Source organism: Coregonus lavaretus (genome assembly GCF_964263955.1).
Source record: "Coregonus lavaretus genome assembly, chromosome: 30".
NCBI classification, from domain to species: Eukaryota; Metazoa; Chordata; class Actinopteri; order Salmoniformes; family Salmonidae; genus Coregonus; species Coregonus lavaretus.
The window spans coordinates 23,881,203-23,898,391 of record NC_140017.1 but is presented as its reverse complement, the minus strand read 5'-3'; the positions used below and the strand labels follow the sequence as shown (position 1 = coordinate 23,898,391).

General features: G+C 44.1%; 1 pseudogene across 1 annotated transcript in view; it reads right to left on the bottom strand.

The window, feature by feature from the left end:
* Positions 1-3,000: 3,000 nt before the first annotated feature.
* Positions 3,001-17,189, bottom strand: part of LOC311106168 (transcription elongation factor SPT6-like) — a 37,259-nt pseudogene continuing 23,070 nt past the window's right edge. Inside the window, exons 23-41 of the transcript in view lie at positions 14,859-14,976; positions 14,529-14,605; positions 14,229-14,364; positions 13,869-14,006; positions 12,636-12,803; positions 10,203-10,330; positions 9,797-10,004; positions 9,477-9,624; positions 9,145-9,287; positions 8,831-8,971; positions 8,538-8,733; positions 7,991-8,229; positions 7,685-7,798; positions 7,439-7,563; positions 5,010-5,122; positions 4,811-4,888; positions 4,142-4,320; positions 3,791-4,011; positions 3,001-3,541 (exon numbers count right to left, since the gene is read on the bottom strand). The product of the transcript in view is annotated as a transcription elongation factor SPT6-like (transcript). The remainder of the gene's footprint in view (positions 3,542-3,790; positions 4,012-4,141; positions 4,321-4,810; positions 4,889-5,009; positions 5,123-7,438; positions 7,564-7,684; positions 7,799-7,990; positions 8,230-8,537; positions 8,734-8,830; positions 8,972-9,144; positions 9,288-9,476; positions 9,625-9,796; positions 10,005-10,202; positions 10,331-12,635; positions 12,804-13,868; positions 14,007-14,228; positions 14,365-14,528; positions 14,606-14,858; positions 14,977-17,189) is intronic.

The window sequence follows — 17,189 nt, the reverse complement described above, 5'->3', positions numbered from 1 at the left end:
CTGGCCGTCTGAGGCGCACCGTAGGCCTGGTGCCGGAACTGGAGGTACCGGGCTGAGGACACGCATCTCAGGGCTAGTGCGGGGAGAAGCAACAGGGCATGCTGGACCCTGGGAACGCACATAAAGCCTAGTGCGGGGAGAAGCAACAGGGCATGCTGGACCCTGGGAACGCACATAAAGCCTAGTGCGGGGAGAAGGAACAGGGCATGCTGGACCCTGGGGACGCACATAAGGCCTAGTGCGGAGAGCAGCAACAGGACGCACAGGACTCGGGGAACACACAGGAGGCTTGGTGCGTGGTGTAGGCACTGGTGGTACTGGGCTGGAGCGGGGAGGTGGCGCCGGAAATACCGGACCGTGCAGGCTTACTGGCCCCCTTGAGCACTGAGCCTGCCCAACCTTACCCGGGTTGATGCTCCCCGTCGCCCGACCAGTACGGGGAGGTGGAATAACCCGCACCGGCCTATGTGGGCGAACCGGGAACACCATGCGTAAGGCTGGTGCCATGTACGCCGGCCCGAGAAGACGCACTGGTAGCCGGATGCGTTGGGCCGGCTTCATGACATCTGGCTCAACGCTCACTCTAACCCGGCCGATACGTGGAGCTGGAATGTACCGAACCGGGCTATGCCTGCGTACAGGAGACACCATGCGCTCTACTGCGTAACACGGTGTCTGCCCGTACTCTCGCTCTCCACGGTAAGTCCAGGGAGTAGGCGCAGGTCTCCTACCTGACTTCGCCACACTCCCTTTAAGCCCCCCCCCAAGAAATGTTTGGGTAGTACCCACGGGCTTCCAGCCTTGACTCCGTGCTGCCTCCTCATACCGCCTCCTCTCGGCTTTAGCTGCCTCCAGCTCTTCACGAGGGCGGCGATATTCTCCCGGTTGTGCCCAAGGACCCTTTCCAGCCAGTATCTCCTCCCATGTCCATGAATCCTTTGGAGCTGGGTCCTGTTGCCGCTTGACACGCTGCTTGGTCCTCTTATGGTGGGTTTTTCTGTCACGGCCGTCTTGAAAGGAAGCGGACCAAAGCGCAGCGTTTGTGGCGAACATGACTTTAATAGATGACGCACAAAATACAAAACAAAAGACGACTCATGAAGTCCACGGTTAACTAACCGAAACGGAACAAAAACCCACAACTCCCACAGGAAAACATACAGATAAATATGGCTCCCAATCAGAGATAACGAGCCGACAGCTGACACTCGTTACCTCCGATTGGGAGTCATTGACCAAACCTAGAAACGAACCCCACAGAAATGCAAACATAGAAATACACCCAAATACCCAACAAAACAAAATACACCCTGGCTCAAATACAAAAGTCCCGGAGCCAGAGTGTCACACATGCTACTCTGAGGAGTTTCACAGAATGAGATTGACATACTATACTGTAGCTTACTGCACAGAGCACAGATATAGATGTATAGAATAACTTATGTAATTATGTCCAGCAGTTCATGGAAGGTGCACATTATTTTTTTGTATTTCCCACTTAAAGGATATGAACATAAACAGCTCGAGGCCTCCAAACATGCAATTCCTGTTTCTGTCTTTTGTTTCTTGTCTGTTGTTTCTTGATTTAATTGAGCTAATTTACAATAAAATGCCAGGATATGTTACAGACTGAAAACACCAGCTAGGGTAATAGTAAAACAGTTGGACACTTCAGTAAGCAGTGACTGGTATTCAAAGCTTAATAACAAAGACAACTTTCATGCTACTGACCGTGTTCCAGACTGGGTCAGTATGTTTAAGCAATACTGGCAACGTAGTGGGCTAGTTGGATCTGAGACAAGGTATAATCGCTTCTCACCTCATACCACATAATATTAAATAATCTGCATTGTCTGTTTTTTCAATGGTCTTTTGAATGGAATCATACTGTATTTTGTATGGTCTGAGTACTTGTGAGGAACAATTGTTCTCAGTTGGCAAAGAAACAAGAGATTCTTCTGTATTTTTTAATTTCTATGAAGGAAAGGCATTCAACAATGCTAACATGCAGCTTTAATTAGTACTGCAGGCTGGCACTGATAGATCTCTTCTATTTGTTATGTACTCATTTCGTACTCCTGAGTGGCGCAGTGGTCTAAGGCACTGCATCGCAGTGCTAACTGTGCCACTAGAGATCCTGGTTCGAATCCAGGCTCTGTCACAGCCGGCCGCAACCGGGAGACTCATGGGCGGCGCACAATTGGCCCAGCGTTGTCCAGGGTAGGGGAGGGAATGGCCGGCAGGGATGTAGCTCAGTTGATAGAGCATGGCGTTTGCAACGCTAGGGTTGTGGGTTTGATTCCCACGGGGAGCCAGTATAAAAAAATAAAAAAATATTCACTAACTGTAAGTCGCTCTGGATAAGAGCGTCTGCTAAATGACTAAAAATGTAAATGAGAACATGATGAATACTGAAAATGACTGACACTGTTCTTACATGAGTTTAATTGAACTACAGGAAGTGTATTTGATGGGTTTTAAATAAATTCAAATGGATGAAATACACTGATAGAGGATAACATTTAAGTGTACTGTATATTACGGGACAGTAGCTGTAATGTGAATATGCTGATGTAGCACAGTAAGCACAGACAACATGTTTCAGTCGGGAATGCATTTAAAAATACAAAAAACATTGTGCTTGATGTCCTATACTTATTTTGTTCAGCACTTCTAAGTAATACTGTCAATGTTCTTCATTGTGTTACACACAGACTAGACATAAAGCCTGTATAGCTACTGTAGGCTAAAGCCTATACCCAGTCAGCTGTCAGGCATTACACTAAGCAGCAACTGGATATGAATCCAGAAACTAACAAGATAGCTATTAAAATGGCCTAAGACCCATGTGACAAAGATTAAATGGTATAGATATAATATACATGGTTCTAGAAATAGCCTTTTCGAACCCCTACTGAGAGATGGTTAATATTCAAATAGCATATGTTACAGTAACCTCGGGAGTGATTCAGAAATAAATAGTTTTCATTGTTTTTTGTTGCATCACATGCATTTGAAGTTAATATGCTTAAAACCTGGTTTAAACAAGGCATGCAGTTTTCATTGTTTCCAGTACATTCCACAAAAATTGCAAGTGAGGAACAGTGCTACCAAAGAAGTGATAGTCAACGTTTCCAACCATTTTCTTTAGGTTCATTTGAAACAAACCACTGTTATCAAATCCATTTTCCACATGCAATTCACAAATCCATGTTGGTCACCATCATCTTATCCTTCAATGTGACCAACTGAAGCGGTGAAGTGTATGCAGTATTATATAATGAGTCCAGTTCATTTACAGTACACTAGGGGTGAGTAACAGTGGGCTCGGGAGAAAGAGAGTCTCCTCTGGACCTAGCGATCCATCTCATCCAGCAGCGGTGTGGCGTCTCCAGCGAGGGACATGGGCGTGCTCTCGATCATGGGGCTGGGAGAAGGTCGTGGGGTCATTCTGGACCTGGTCTTCTTGCGCTCTGCCTCTTTCTCCTGGAGCCACTGCTCTGCCATCTTGCCCCAGTCCACCGCTGTGTGGGAAGTTGCCCTGTGGGTTGGGAGCAGGGAGAGAAGATAACTCACTATTTACTTACTCACTCACTCGCAATATAGCAGTTGTATGCTTCTAGAACAATTAGAGGTAAGTTATCTGCGGTTGGAAACCTCCGTAAGAAATCCTCTATAAGTACCCAGCTACATACATGGACCATAGTCTCTCCATTTGAATTACCCAAATTGAAAGATTTTCTCTATTTGGATAATTCTGTCTAAGAGCTAGTTTTGAGAAGTGACTTACTTTGGTGTTGGTGTCCTGTGGTGGCAGGAAGAGGATGATGATGGTGTGGAGGAGGAAGGGCGGTGTCCATGTCCGTGTGATCCGTGTGAGGACTGGGGAGTGGTGCTGGGGTACTGGGGCGTGGTGATAGTCTGCTGCTGGCTGGGGGTGGGGGTGGTGTACGAATAGCTGGGCGTCAGAAGGGGAGTAGCAATGGGCTGCTGAGCTGGTGTGGTAAACACCTGGGACAGAAAAAAGAAAGTTGAAGGGCTCATGTTGAACAGAAATATGAAAAACTGATAGAGATGAAACTCAAAAGTTTTTGTGATAATATTCAGATATACAGTAAGCATCTGTGTATTCCAAACGTACGTGATAGGGGCCGCTGCTGCCCCCTCCGCCGCTGCTGCCACCAGTGTAGCCGTACTGGCTGGATGCCCACCCGGCAGGTGTGGTGTTGGGGTTCTGGCCCTGGCCTGTTACCGCGGCAATGGCACTGAACATCTGAGAGGTCATGTTCTGAGGGAGGGCGTTCACTGCACGAGTCAGATCTGAGTGACAGAGACACAGGGCATACACAACACATACAACTTCATTCATTAGGAGAAGATTAAACAGAGAAACTGCTTCTTAAAAGTCCTTAACATGTTGATGATTCCAACCTTAGGATGCATGAAATGATAAAAACCAATTGAGGTAACATACAGTATATTATAGCCATATAGATCTTGGGGAGTAAGTATACACAGTAACTGACCTAGGGCCTGGACGATACCAGTATCACGATACTCGTTAGTATCGTGGCAAGGAAACAAAACACGAAGCGGATTAAATTTATTTAGGAAAACAGCCCTGATGTTGGAACCAAACATCATTATGTTGTCATCCAGAGTCACATCTATTTATTTTCCAAGCTATAGCACACAATATTATACATACAGAAGGTTTCTAAAGGACCAAAGAGAGAAGTCTGCTTCGTGTTTTCATTTTTGCCATGGAAAAAATATGGCGATACTAGTATAGTCCCGGCCCTAAACTGACCTGCAATGTTAATATTGGCTGGAGTGGCATTGATAGAGGCTGGGGTACGTGTTCTACTGCTGCTGCTGGGAGTAATCCCTGTAGGAGAAATACCAAATATCAGATAACAGAAGTGAATCTGTCATTAGAGCATGATTACCCTGGTCTGTATGTTTCATTGTGAGGCATTTCTAAGGCAGCATTCTGTAAATGCTCTGACCTGCCACTGGCTCCTGGAAATGGTCTTTGAACCAGCGGAAAAGTCCATTGACTGTGGGAAAAACCTGGCCTCTGTATCTGAACCCCTCAGGCGTGACAGTCACAAACTCAACCCTGCATGCCAGAGAAAAGTCATGACGTTCTGATTATGACATTCTAACAATGACATTACAGTGAATTCGGAAAGCATTATTCTAAAATTGATTAAATTGTTTTTTTCCCCCTCATCAATCTACACACAATACCCCATAATGACAAAACAAATGCAGCTTTTTAGAAATTGTTGCAAAAAACAATAAAACTAAAACTGAAATATATTTACATAAGTATTCAAATCAAATCAAATGTTATTTCTCACATGCACCGAATACAACAGGTAGACCTTATAGTGAAATGCTTACTTACAAGCCCTTAACCAACAATGCAGTTTTATTCAGACCCTTTACTCAGTACTTTGTTGAAGCACCTTTGGCAGCGATTACAGCCTCGAGTCTTCTTGGGTATGACGTTACAAGCTTGGCACACTTGTATTTGGTGAGTTTCTCCCATTCTTCTCTGCAGATCCTCTCAAGCTCTGTCAGGTTGGATGGGGAGCGTCGCTATTTTCAGGTCTCTCCAGAGATGTTAGATCGGGTTCAAGTCCGAGCTCTGGCTGGGCCACTCAAGGACATTCAGAGACTTCTCCCGAAGCCACTCCTGCATTGTCTTGGCTCTGTGCTTAGGGTTGTTGTCCTGTTGGAAGGTGAACCTTCGCCCCAGTCGGAGGTCCTGAGCGCTCTGGAGCAGGTTTTTATCAAGGATCTCTCTGTACTTTGCTCCGTTCATCCTTCCCTCGATCCTGACTAGTCTCCCAGTCCCTGCCACTGAAAAACATTCCCACAGCATGATGCTGCCACCACCATGCTTCACCGTAGGGATGGTGCCAGGTTTCCTCCAGACATTACGCTTGGCATTCAGGCCAAAGAGTTCAATCTTGGTTTCATCAGACCAGAGAATCTTGTTTCTCATAGTCTGAGAATCCTTTAGGTGTCTTTTGGCAAACTCCAAGCGGGCTGTCATGTGCCTTTTCCTGAGTGGCTACCATTTGACCACTCTACCATAAAGGCCTGATTGGTGGAGTGCTGCAGAGATGGTTGTCCTTCTGGAAGGTTCTCCCATCTCCACAGAGGACCTCTGGAGCTCTGTCAGAGTGACCATCGGGTTCTTGGTCACCTCCCTGACTATGGCCATTCTCCCCCGATTGCTCAGTTTGGCCGGGCGGCCAGCTCTAGGAAGAGTCTTGGTGGTTCCAAAATTCTTCCATTTAAGAATGATGGAGGCCACTGTGTTCTTGGGGACCTTCAATGCTGCAGAAATGTTTTGGTACACTTCCCCAGGTCTGTGCATCAACACAATCCTATCTCGGAGCTCTACGGACAATTCCTTCTAACTCATGGCTTGGTTTTTGCTCTGACATGTACTGTCAACTGTGGGACCTTATATAAACAGGTGTGTGCTTTTCCAAATCATGTCCAATCAATTGAATTTACCACAAGTGGACTATAGCAAAGTGTCTGAATACTTACGTAAATAAGGTATTTCTGTTTTCGCTTTGTCATTATGGGGTATTGTGTGTAGATTGACAGGAGTAAAAATAATGTAATCAGTTTTAGAATAAGGCTGTAACGTAACAAAATGTGGAAAAAGGGAAGGGGTCTGAATACTTTCCGAATGCACTGTACATGAGTGCATACATTTTTTTTACATTTACATTTTAGTCATTTAGCAGACGCTCTTATCCAGAGCGACTTACAGTTAAGTGAGTGCATACATTTTCATACTGGCCCCCCGTGGGAATCGAACCCACAACCCTGGCGTTGCAAACGCCATGCTCTACCAACTAATTGTGCGCCGCCCCATGGGTCTCCCGGTCGCGGCCGGCTACGACAGAGTCTGGATTCGAACCAGGATCTCTAGTGGCACAGCTAGCACTGCGATGCAGTGCCTTACACCACTGCGCCACTCGGGAGACTATGAAATTACATTACATTATCACAGTACTGTATTTATGAAGGTTCACTGAACAGTGATGATTACTGTGGATACATGTGACAAACCCTGCGGAGCTAGTGAGAGAGTGGTAAGTAAGGGTTAATGTTTATGTTCATGTCCTTTCAAGTCTCTAAACAAGCACCAATGATCACTCTTGCTCTTAGCAGGCAACAGAGGCAGAGACAAACAGGCACTTCATGCTTCCCCTACTGTCCTGACACACATTCTGTGTTTGGGTTTGGGTGAGGCAGTACCATTTCCAACACAAGAGCTTTTCTCTTTAGGGTGTGAATTGCACACGGGAAAAAATGACACTATGCAAATCCATGCATCCTATAAATGGGTGTTGATTTGAATGACAAAGGCAGCAGCTAGTGTGGTTGGCAGTCCTGAGGTAACCTTGGCTTTCCGCGGGGCTGGTAACCGAGCAGAAACTTCCCTGGCAGCTCTCTACAGGCAGACACATAGTAGGGGATGAATGTAGGCTTCTCCTTCTTGCTTTTCACCAAGACCTCCTCCATTTTCTGCAATTCAGAAAACAGGTCTCAAACACACACAAACTGGCAGATAGACTGATACACACATAAAAACATATTCATACACAATGATACTGTGAATTGAAAGAAAGTATATCCTTGTTCCAACCTTTCGGTCTCCACCACTGCATTCTTGAAAATACTTGTGACCAAGCAGATCGCGAGCAAATGCAGCCATTGGTTGAACGTATCTGGCTGTGATTTCATCCAGATCTTCAAATTCCTGGGAAATAGGTCACACAACCTACTAAAACAGTGAAACACATTGGTTTTGTGCCAAATGGCGCACTATTCCCTACATAGTGCACTACTTTTGTGGATTATATAGGGAAAGGGTGCCATTTTGGATGCACATATTTTTATTCATACAGGCATATACTGCTTCATAATGAAGAAGCCTGTGAATGGAGCTGACCTCAGTGTTGATCCACAGGGTATGTCCCAGGCTGAAGGCGTTCTCCTTGCCCTCCTCTCGTACATCAATGTGCTGGTAGATGCAATCAGCAACCTTCCAAGTAACAGTCAGGTGGTTCTCTCCCTTACTGCTGGGCCTGATGATCACATCTCCCTGGTCCATGGACTCCATCATCTTCTCTGCCTGCTTGAAGTTGATGTTATGGAACGATGGGTGGGCTATCACCCTCTTGATGTAGGCTATAGGGAGTCGAAAGCTGTATTTTAGCGTTCAGTATTATATTATTAGGGCTGGTTTCCCAGACACACATGTAGCCTAGTCCTGGACTAAAAAACACTTTAAATGGAGAATCTCAAATGAACATGCTACTTATTCCAGGACTAGGCTTAAACGGTGTCCCGGAAACCGGACCAAAAACAACTCTTACTACCATTACCAAAATCAACCAATAATAAAGATGAATCCAAAATGTAACTTTACAAATTTATTAATTCCAGATATGTTCTCCATCTAGAGATGTACAGTAAGCTCTCAGACAGGTACACACTTGTTCTCTGCTGTTTCTTCTTGGCCTCCTCCTCCTGCTTCACATCCTCTGTCTCAGTGTCAAAGTCGTAGTAGGTGTCCTTGGGAAGCTTCCAGTCATTGTTCTTATCTGACAGGTCTGACGTCCGACAGGTCAGATCCACACTGAGCTTCTCAATGTCAATCTTCATGATCCTGCAGTGCACTGTCATGCCCACCTACAGCAGGTTAAAGTTAAAGTGTTATATGACTTTGGTAATAGACTGTTAGTTATACTGAAATCGAGATATCTTTTTTGGGAAACTACCGTGATACCTTAACCCTTTCTTCAGGGTGCTTGACCACTTTGTCACTGAGGAACTTGGTGGGGATAAAGCCGGTGACTCCGTTGTCCATGCGACAGCGGACCCCAATAGCTTGGCCAGGGCAGGAGCCACTGTCAAAATGATTCCACACCTGCCAGAGAGAACAGAGGCTATGTCAAACTTTGTTGATCAAAAAGACAGCTGTGGCCAATATAATTATAGCAACAAATAATAAGCTAGGAACTTAAAACCCATAGCCCACCACTCTTCAGATTGGCTTTCAGTATAGATTGCAGCAGAATATGGAGTATATCAGATTCTCACCTCGCTGAGCTCAGGGAAGTTGTCCTGTTGACAGAAAGGACACTGCCACAGACCTGTCTCATCATTCCTTATGGCCTGGTCATAACTCTCCCCCTGGGGGCGCCGGTGAGCAATGCTTGTCACCACACTGGTGATAAGTTTACCTAGAGAGGCAGGACAGGACAAAGACAAACAGTGTTGAGATACCAATAAGGGATATATACATGTTTTCTACTATGTCAACTTTGGGGCTGTGACTCCCTGCACCCAAAAAAAAAAAAGCATGGTAGTGTTAACCCATCACTTTGAAAGAGATATCAATAAGGCTCTGGTTGAGAAGGAACAGTACGTACCGATGTAGAAGGTCTCTGGTGTCTCCTTGGTGAGCAGGTTGAAGATCTCCTCTGTGTTAGGTCCTCTGTAGGTGGACCTCAGGTCTTTGTACCGGCAGCTCAGCTCAGCACGGATGTCATACAGGGTGATGCCCTTGTTACCATAACCCTGTGGACACAAAGAGTCTCAAAGAGTGAGCACTACAATGTCATCAGATCAGGAGGAGTATGCAAGCTCTTCATACCCACCCAGAGTAGGACAACAGATGTGTTCCAAATGGCACCTTATTCCCTATATAGTGCACTACTTCTGGGACGCAGCCTACATCTCCCACACTGACCTGTCTTTCCAGCTCCTCAGCGAAGGCATCCAAGTCCAGGTCTTTGAGCCGCTCCGGGTTTTCCAGGATCTCCTCCAGTGCCCCGGCCGGGTTGGCGTCCTCCGCTGACTCATCGTACTCCAGAGCGTCCACGGCCATCTTCCTGGCCCACTCGTAGGTCTCTGGGTGCACCCGCGACCCATCCAGAACCTCAATATAGGAGTCAGTACTGCAGGTAGGGAGAGACACTTAATGTCAATGATTAAGTTATTTAGTGAATTGGCTGTGTGATGTCAATAAAATTAGTTTTGTCAAGCTATTCACTGTTACTATTATGAGTTGAATTTCTATTAACAATATGGTGTTTAGTCTCAGGTATTTTCTGCAGTATTGTAAGAATGACCATGCCCAATGTTCTGAGACTGACCTATCTCCCAGAGAAGCTGTGTCAATCTTGATGAAACCAGCACAGTTGATGAAGACCTTGGGGCCCATGTGACACATGGTGACCAGCTGAGTGCGGTTCTCCAGACGAGTATTATTTTGCTTCAGGATCTGGAAACAGATGGATAAATGTACATGTAAAGATATCTGTTAGAGGTCAGTACAGTAGAGCAGTGGTTCCCAAACTATAGGGTGCGCAGGTTCAGGCTTTCAACTTACTCTTGAAAGTTGTAATAGTAAAATGCACAAGGTGCAATTTCGAAATTGGGTAGTGCATCAGCAGTTTTTCTCATCATGTCTGTCATTGCATACCTTAGAGAGCTATTTATAATGTCCATTTGATCAACTAGGCCATGTCAGCTAACATTTTTTAGCTAGGTTTGTTTGCTCATAGACTTTGTCGTAATGTTTGAGTCACTCAGAAATCACATGAATACACATTAGACATGGCAAAATGTATAGAATTGAAAGAAAATGAGCTTTAAACATGCACAATGTTCTCTCCGCCAACAAGAGGGGTGTGAATAGTTTGTGTCGTAGAAATAGACGCGGGGGGGGGGGGGCTGAGTGAAGTTTGGGAACCCCTGCAGTAGAGTACTGAATTATTCTAAGATACTGTCATAATAAAAACATATAGGTAAATATTGCTACTGTATTTTGATCAATTCTATCTGGTAACACTTGGTATACAGTTGAAGTCGGAAGTTTACATACACCTTAGCCAAATACATTTAAACTCAGTTTTTCACAATTCCTGACATTTAATCCTAGTAATAATTCCCTGTCTTAGGTCAGTTAGGATCACCACTTTATTTTAAGAATGTGAAATGTCAGAAAAATAGTAGAGAGAATGATTTACTTCAGCTTTTATTTCTTTCATCACATTCCCAGTGGGTCAGAAGTTTACATACACTCAATTAGGATTTGGTAGCATTGCCTATAAATTGTTTAACTTGGGTCAAACGTTTCGAGTAGCCTTCCACAAGCTTCCCACAATAAATTAGGTGAATTTTGGCCCATTCCTCCTGACAGAGCTGGTGTAACTGAGTCAGGTTTGTAGGCCTCCTTGCTCGCACACACCTTTTCAGTTCTGCCCACATATTTTCTATAGGATTGAGGTCAGGGCTTTGTGATGGCCACTCCAATACCTTGACTTTGTTGTCCTTAAGCCATTTTGCCACAACTTTGGAAGTATGCTTGGGGTCATTGTCCATTTGGAAGACCCATTTGCGACCAAGCTTTAACTTCCTGACTGATGTCTTGAGATGTTGCTTCAATATATTCACATCATTTTCCTTCCTCATGATGCCATCTATTTTGTGAAGTGCACCAGTCCCTCCTGCAGCAAAGCACCCCCACAGCATGATGCTGCCACCCCCGTGCTTCACGGTTGGGATGGTGTTCTTCGGCTAGCAAGCGACCCCCTTTTTCCTCCAAACATAACGATGGTCATTATGGCCAAACAGTTCTATTTTTGTTTCATCAGACCAGAGGACATTTCTCCAAAAAGTACAATATTTGTCCCCATGTGCAGTTGCAAACCATAGTCTGGCTTTTTTATGGCAGTTTTGGAGCAGTGGCTTCTTCCTTGCTGAGCGGCCTTTCAGGTTATGTCGATATAGGACTCGTTTTACTGTGGATATAGATCGTTTGGTACCTGTTTCCTCCAGCATCTTCACAAGGTCCTTTGCTGTTGTTCTGGGATTGATTTGCACTTTTCGCACACCAAAGTACGTTCATCTCTAGGAGACAGAACGCGTCTCCTTCCTGAGCGGTATGACGGCTGCGTGGTCCCATGGTGTTTATACTTGCATACTATTGTTTGTACAGATAAACGTGGTACCTTCAGGCGTTTGGAAACAGCTCCCAAGAATGAACCAGACTTGTGGAGGTCTACAAAAAAAATTCTGAGCTCTTGGCTGATTTCTTTTGATTTTCCCATGATGTCAAGCAAAGAGGCACTGAGTTTGAAGGTAGGCCTTGAAATACATCTACAGGTACACCTCCAATTGACTCAAATGATGTCAATTAGCCTATCAGAAGTTTCTAAAGCCATGACATCATTTTCTGGAATTTTCCAAGCTGTTTAAAGGCACAGTCAACTTAGTGTATGTAAACTTCTGACCCACTGGAATTGCGATACAGTGAATTATAAGTGAAATAATCCGTCTGTATACAATTGTTGGAAAAATTACTTGTGTCATGCACAAAGTAGATGTCCTTACCGACTTGCCAAAACGATAGTTTGTTAACAAGACATTTGTGGAGTGGTTGAAAAACAAGTTTTAATGACTCCAACTTAAGTGTATGTAAACTTCCGACTTCAACTGTTGCTCTTATATCTGTGTAGTAACACTGTAATTACATTGTATTAACATGTTGGCAATCTAGATGCCTCAAGTGATCTATGTCTTACCCTGAGCAGGTGGGATCCCTTCCTGGGCCCCAAGCCACAGACGTACTGCAACAGGCTCTGGGTGTAGGGGTGGGCCATGGCCCGGTTCACATCCACACCCACTTCATTCACCCGGTTGATGAACTCACAGTACAAAGCATTCAGCAGGTCCTCCTTCAATACATGCTCCTGTGTGGGAGGCAGACAGAGAAGTCAGACTCACTCTTTACAGACACATTGATTCACAGACTTTGATTCAAACCAGACTATGATTATCATGTACAGTCAACTAGACTTGCTTCTGCATTTGGCCGATTCCACGCCAGCATGGTCCGAAAATATTCATGTAATCACCGATTTTTCTGGCAATTCTCACATAAAAACTTAATTTGGGTGGAAAGATTTTTAACATGCTTTAAAAATTTGTATCCCCCAAAAAAGTTTATAACCATTTTAGTCCCTTTTAAGACCTATACCTGCCTCCTGTAAGACCCTATGATCAGTGAACCATACATTTTACAGACAAAATCTTGGTGTTTGGAACAATATACTCGTCAAACACAAACAATTTCAAGAGTGGGATCTCTGCTACTTTTGAAGAAATTATCAGTTTTATATGTTGCCATTCTAGGTCATTAACCAATCACAGCCCTCCTGTAGGATTGCACATTCAGCAAATCACCAGAAGAGGGCGTTCCCTTTGAATCCATTTTCCCATTCACTGTGTCGGGGGTGCTCATAAAATGTATCATAACTTTAACTCACTCTGGAAATGTGATGTACTTGTAGAGTATATTGTTTAAAACAATCGGTCTAAACATGAACAAAATCAAAAAGGATACTTTTGAGACATTCATATTAATAGTTATAATGTTTAATAAATTCACATGTAAAATTGTATTTCAGAATGTAGCGATACTCCATATTTTAGAGAACAATGTTAAGAGTATAATGACAGGTGTTGTCTGTATCATGTACGGTTCACTGATCATTGGGTCTTACAGGGGGCATGTATAGGTCTGAAAAGGGCCTAAAATGGCCACTTTCATGATTTTAGTAGGGGTTTCTAAAGGATCTCTGTAAACCACCTGTGTGTTTTCATCAAAGCCACCGCTAGGTGATGATGATCTCCCAACCACGCCTGGCCTAATGGAGACAGGGGTTGCGTCCTGAATGGCACCCTATTCACTATATAGTGCGCTACCTTTGATCAGAGCCCTATTTGGAACTCAGTCTGGATGATGTCATCAGTACCTGCAAAGGGTGCAACTTGAGGCAGAGGATGTCCTCGTCACTGCTGCACACCTGAGCGTACTCCACCAGGGGGTCCTGGATCTTCCTGGCCACAGACACAGCCTGTCTCAGGAGAGGGGGGTAGTCCCGGAAATCTGCCTGTGGATTGGAGAAATAGAAAAATATGCAGAGTTAAAAGTTAAGAGAAAATCAATTGGCAATACATATTACAGATTTAAAAACCACATTGTGGACCACACAGATACTTTTGGGAGCTACAGTATGTAGAATACCTCCAATGTAGATACAATTGAGATTAAGAAATGTTTGTCTTGTGAGAATAAAGAAAACATGTTTAAGGAAATGAGGTCAGGACTTGACCTCTGACTTCTTGCTGTTCATGTAGAGCATGGCCAGTTCATTGTCAACCAGCTCCACCCCGATGGTGGGGAAGGAGGACTCCTGCTCCAGCTCACTGGCAGTGCGTTTAATGTCCTCAATCACCATCTGGGCGTCCCTGCACAGGGAGTGGAGGGGGAACATTACAAACATTCAGGAAGTAGTGCACTATATAGGGAATAGGATGCCGTTTGGGATGCATCCTCAGTCATGTTAGTAACCTTCTTCAAACAGCAGTCTAAGAAGGCCACAGGTGAAAGAAAGCAGGAGAGGGTTTCACACCTGTTCTCCCCAGCTATAGCGATGATGTGAGGCTTCTTGCCATTCAGAAACGTCTTCAGGGTTTCAATATCGTGGATCTAAAAGGTATGGTAGGACAAATATTAGAACATGGTCAACATTGGATGGTTGCCTTGTGTCCCAAATGGACCCTATTCCCTACATAGTGCACTACTTTTTACCAGAGCCCTATGGTACGAACAAAAAAAGTATGAAAATGTATGCACTCACTACTGTAAGTTGCTCTGGATAACAGCGTCTGCTAAATGACTAAAATGTAAATGTAAATAGGGTGCTATTTAGGACTCACCCTTGGTTTGGTTTCATAAATACCTTTTTTTCCCTTTCATCCTCCCTCCATGCGTTCCTCCTCTTCAGGAAGTAAGGAAGCCTGAGGAAATCCCCCACCTCTCCGTCACAGTTCACCAGGGCACAGAACACTGGGGTGTCTCTGCGGACAGACAGAGGTTTGCAGTGAATAATAACTAAGTCACAAAAACAGAAGTCCTATTAAATTACTAGAGGGGCCATGTCATAAACCCTCAAAGTTCCAGAATGGGGTGAAAATGGCAGCCATATTGGCCAGGGAGAAATCCAAACCAGTCTAATTGGAATGAATGGCAGTAGAGGCATAATCCTGACTTATGCAGTAAAATAAAAGTAAGGCATGTGATATATCAAAAATTGTGTAATAGAATTATTGTCAACCTAAAATATTGTGATATAATTATAAATACAGTTTCTCTGTATAAATAGCCTCTAAAATATATAAACAGACCATAATTGTAAAACATGTTTTCTTAGAAAGCTTTGAGTGATATTATATGATAGCCAGTGTATGGCTGTGGATTGACTACATAAATGTGGTAAAGAGGTCAACGTAACTCAACCAAAATAATGGAAATGCCATGGAAACGCGTAGGGTGAAAGATGCCGTAGGGGAAAGATCCCGAATCTCCTCATTGCCCCCCAGCAAAATTAGCCTACACGTGTCATCGTCACCAATCAACTGCATTACAGTTAAAAGGACTGACTACCACCACCGATTTCTCTATGCTAGCTATGCTACCAGCTTATACGAACGGGAGTTAGCATAGCAATCACTAAATTCTTCTAAACCTGAGAAGGAACTATTTCTAAATGTTATGCAGCCAAATACACTATATACAGGTAAAAGTCAGTAAATTAGAATATTTTGAAAAACTTGATTTATTTCAGTAATTGCATTCAAAAGGTGTAACTTGTACATTATATTTATTCATTGCACACAGACTGATGCATTCAAATGTTTATTTCATTTAATTTTGATGATTTGAAGTGGCAACAAATGAAAATCCAAAATTCCGTGTGTCACAAAATTAGAATATTACTTAAGGCTAATACAAAAAAGGGATTTTTTAGAAATGTTGGCCAACTGAAAAGTATGAAAATGAAAAATATGAGCATGTACAATACTCAATACTTGGTTGGAGCTCCTTTTGCCTCAATTACTGCATTAATGCGGCGTGGCATGGAGTCGATGAGTTTCTGGCACTGCTCAGGTGTTATGAGAGCCCAGGTTGCTCTGATAGTGGCCTTCAACTCTTCTGCGTTGTTGGGTCTGGCATTCTGCATCTTCCTTTTCACAATACCCCACAGATTTTCTATGGGGCTAAGGTCAGGGGAGTTGGCTGGCCAATTTAGAACAGAAATACCATGGTCCGTAAACCAGGCACGGGTAGATTTTGCGCTGTGTGCAGGCGCCAAGTCCTGTTGGAACCTGAAATCTCCATCTCCATAGAGCAGGTCAGCAGCAGGAAGCATGAAGTGCTCTAAAACTTGCTGGTAGACGGCTGCGTTGACCCTTGATCTCAGGAAACAGAGTGGACCGACACCAGCAGATGACATGGCACCCCAAACCATCACTGATGGTGGAAACTTTACACTAGACTTCAGGCAACGTGGATCCTGTGCCTCTCCTGTCTTCCTCCAGACTCTGGGACCTCGATTTCCAAAGGAAATGCAAAATTTGCTTTCGTCAGAAAACATGACTTTAGACCACTCAGCAGCAGTCCAGCTCTTTTTTTCCTTAGCCCAGGTGAGACGCTTTTCGCGCTGTTTCTTGGTCAACAGTGGCTTGACACGAGGTATGCGGCAGTTGAAACCCATGTCTTTCAAGCGTCTCTTGGTGGTGGATCTTGAAGCCCTGACTCCAGCAGCTGTCCACTCCTTGTGAATCTCCCCCACATTTTTGAATGGGTTTTTTTTCACAATCTTGACTAGGGCGCGGTGATCCCTATCGCTTGTACACTTTTTCTGACCACAGTTTTTCCTTCCCTTTGCCTCTCTATTAATGTGTTTGGACACAGAGCTCTGAGAACAGCCAGCCTCTTCTGCAATAACCTTTTGTGTCTTTCCCTCCTTGTGCAATGTGTCGATGGTCGCCTTTTGGACAGCTGTCAAATCTGAAGTCTTCCCCATGTTTGTGTAGGCTTCAGAACTGGACTGAGAGACCATTTAAAGCCCTTTGCAGGTGTTTTGAGTTAATCAGCTGATTATTTTGTGGCACCAGGTGTCTTCAAAATGTAACCCTTACACAATATTCTAATTTTGTGACACACGGAATTTTGGATTTTCATTTGTTGCCACTTCAAATCATCAAAATTAAATGAAATAAACATTTGA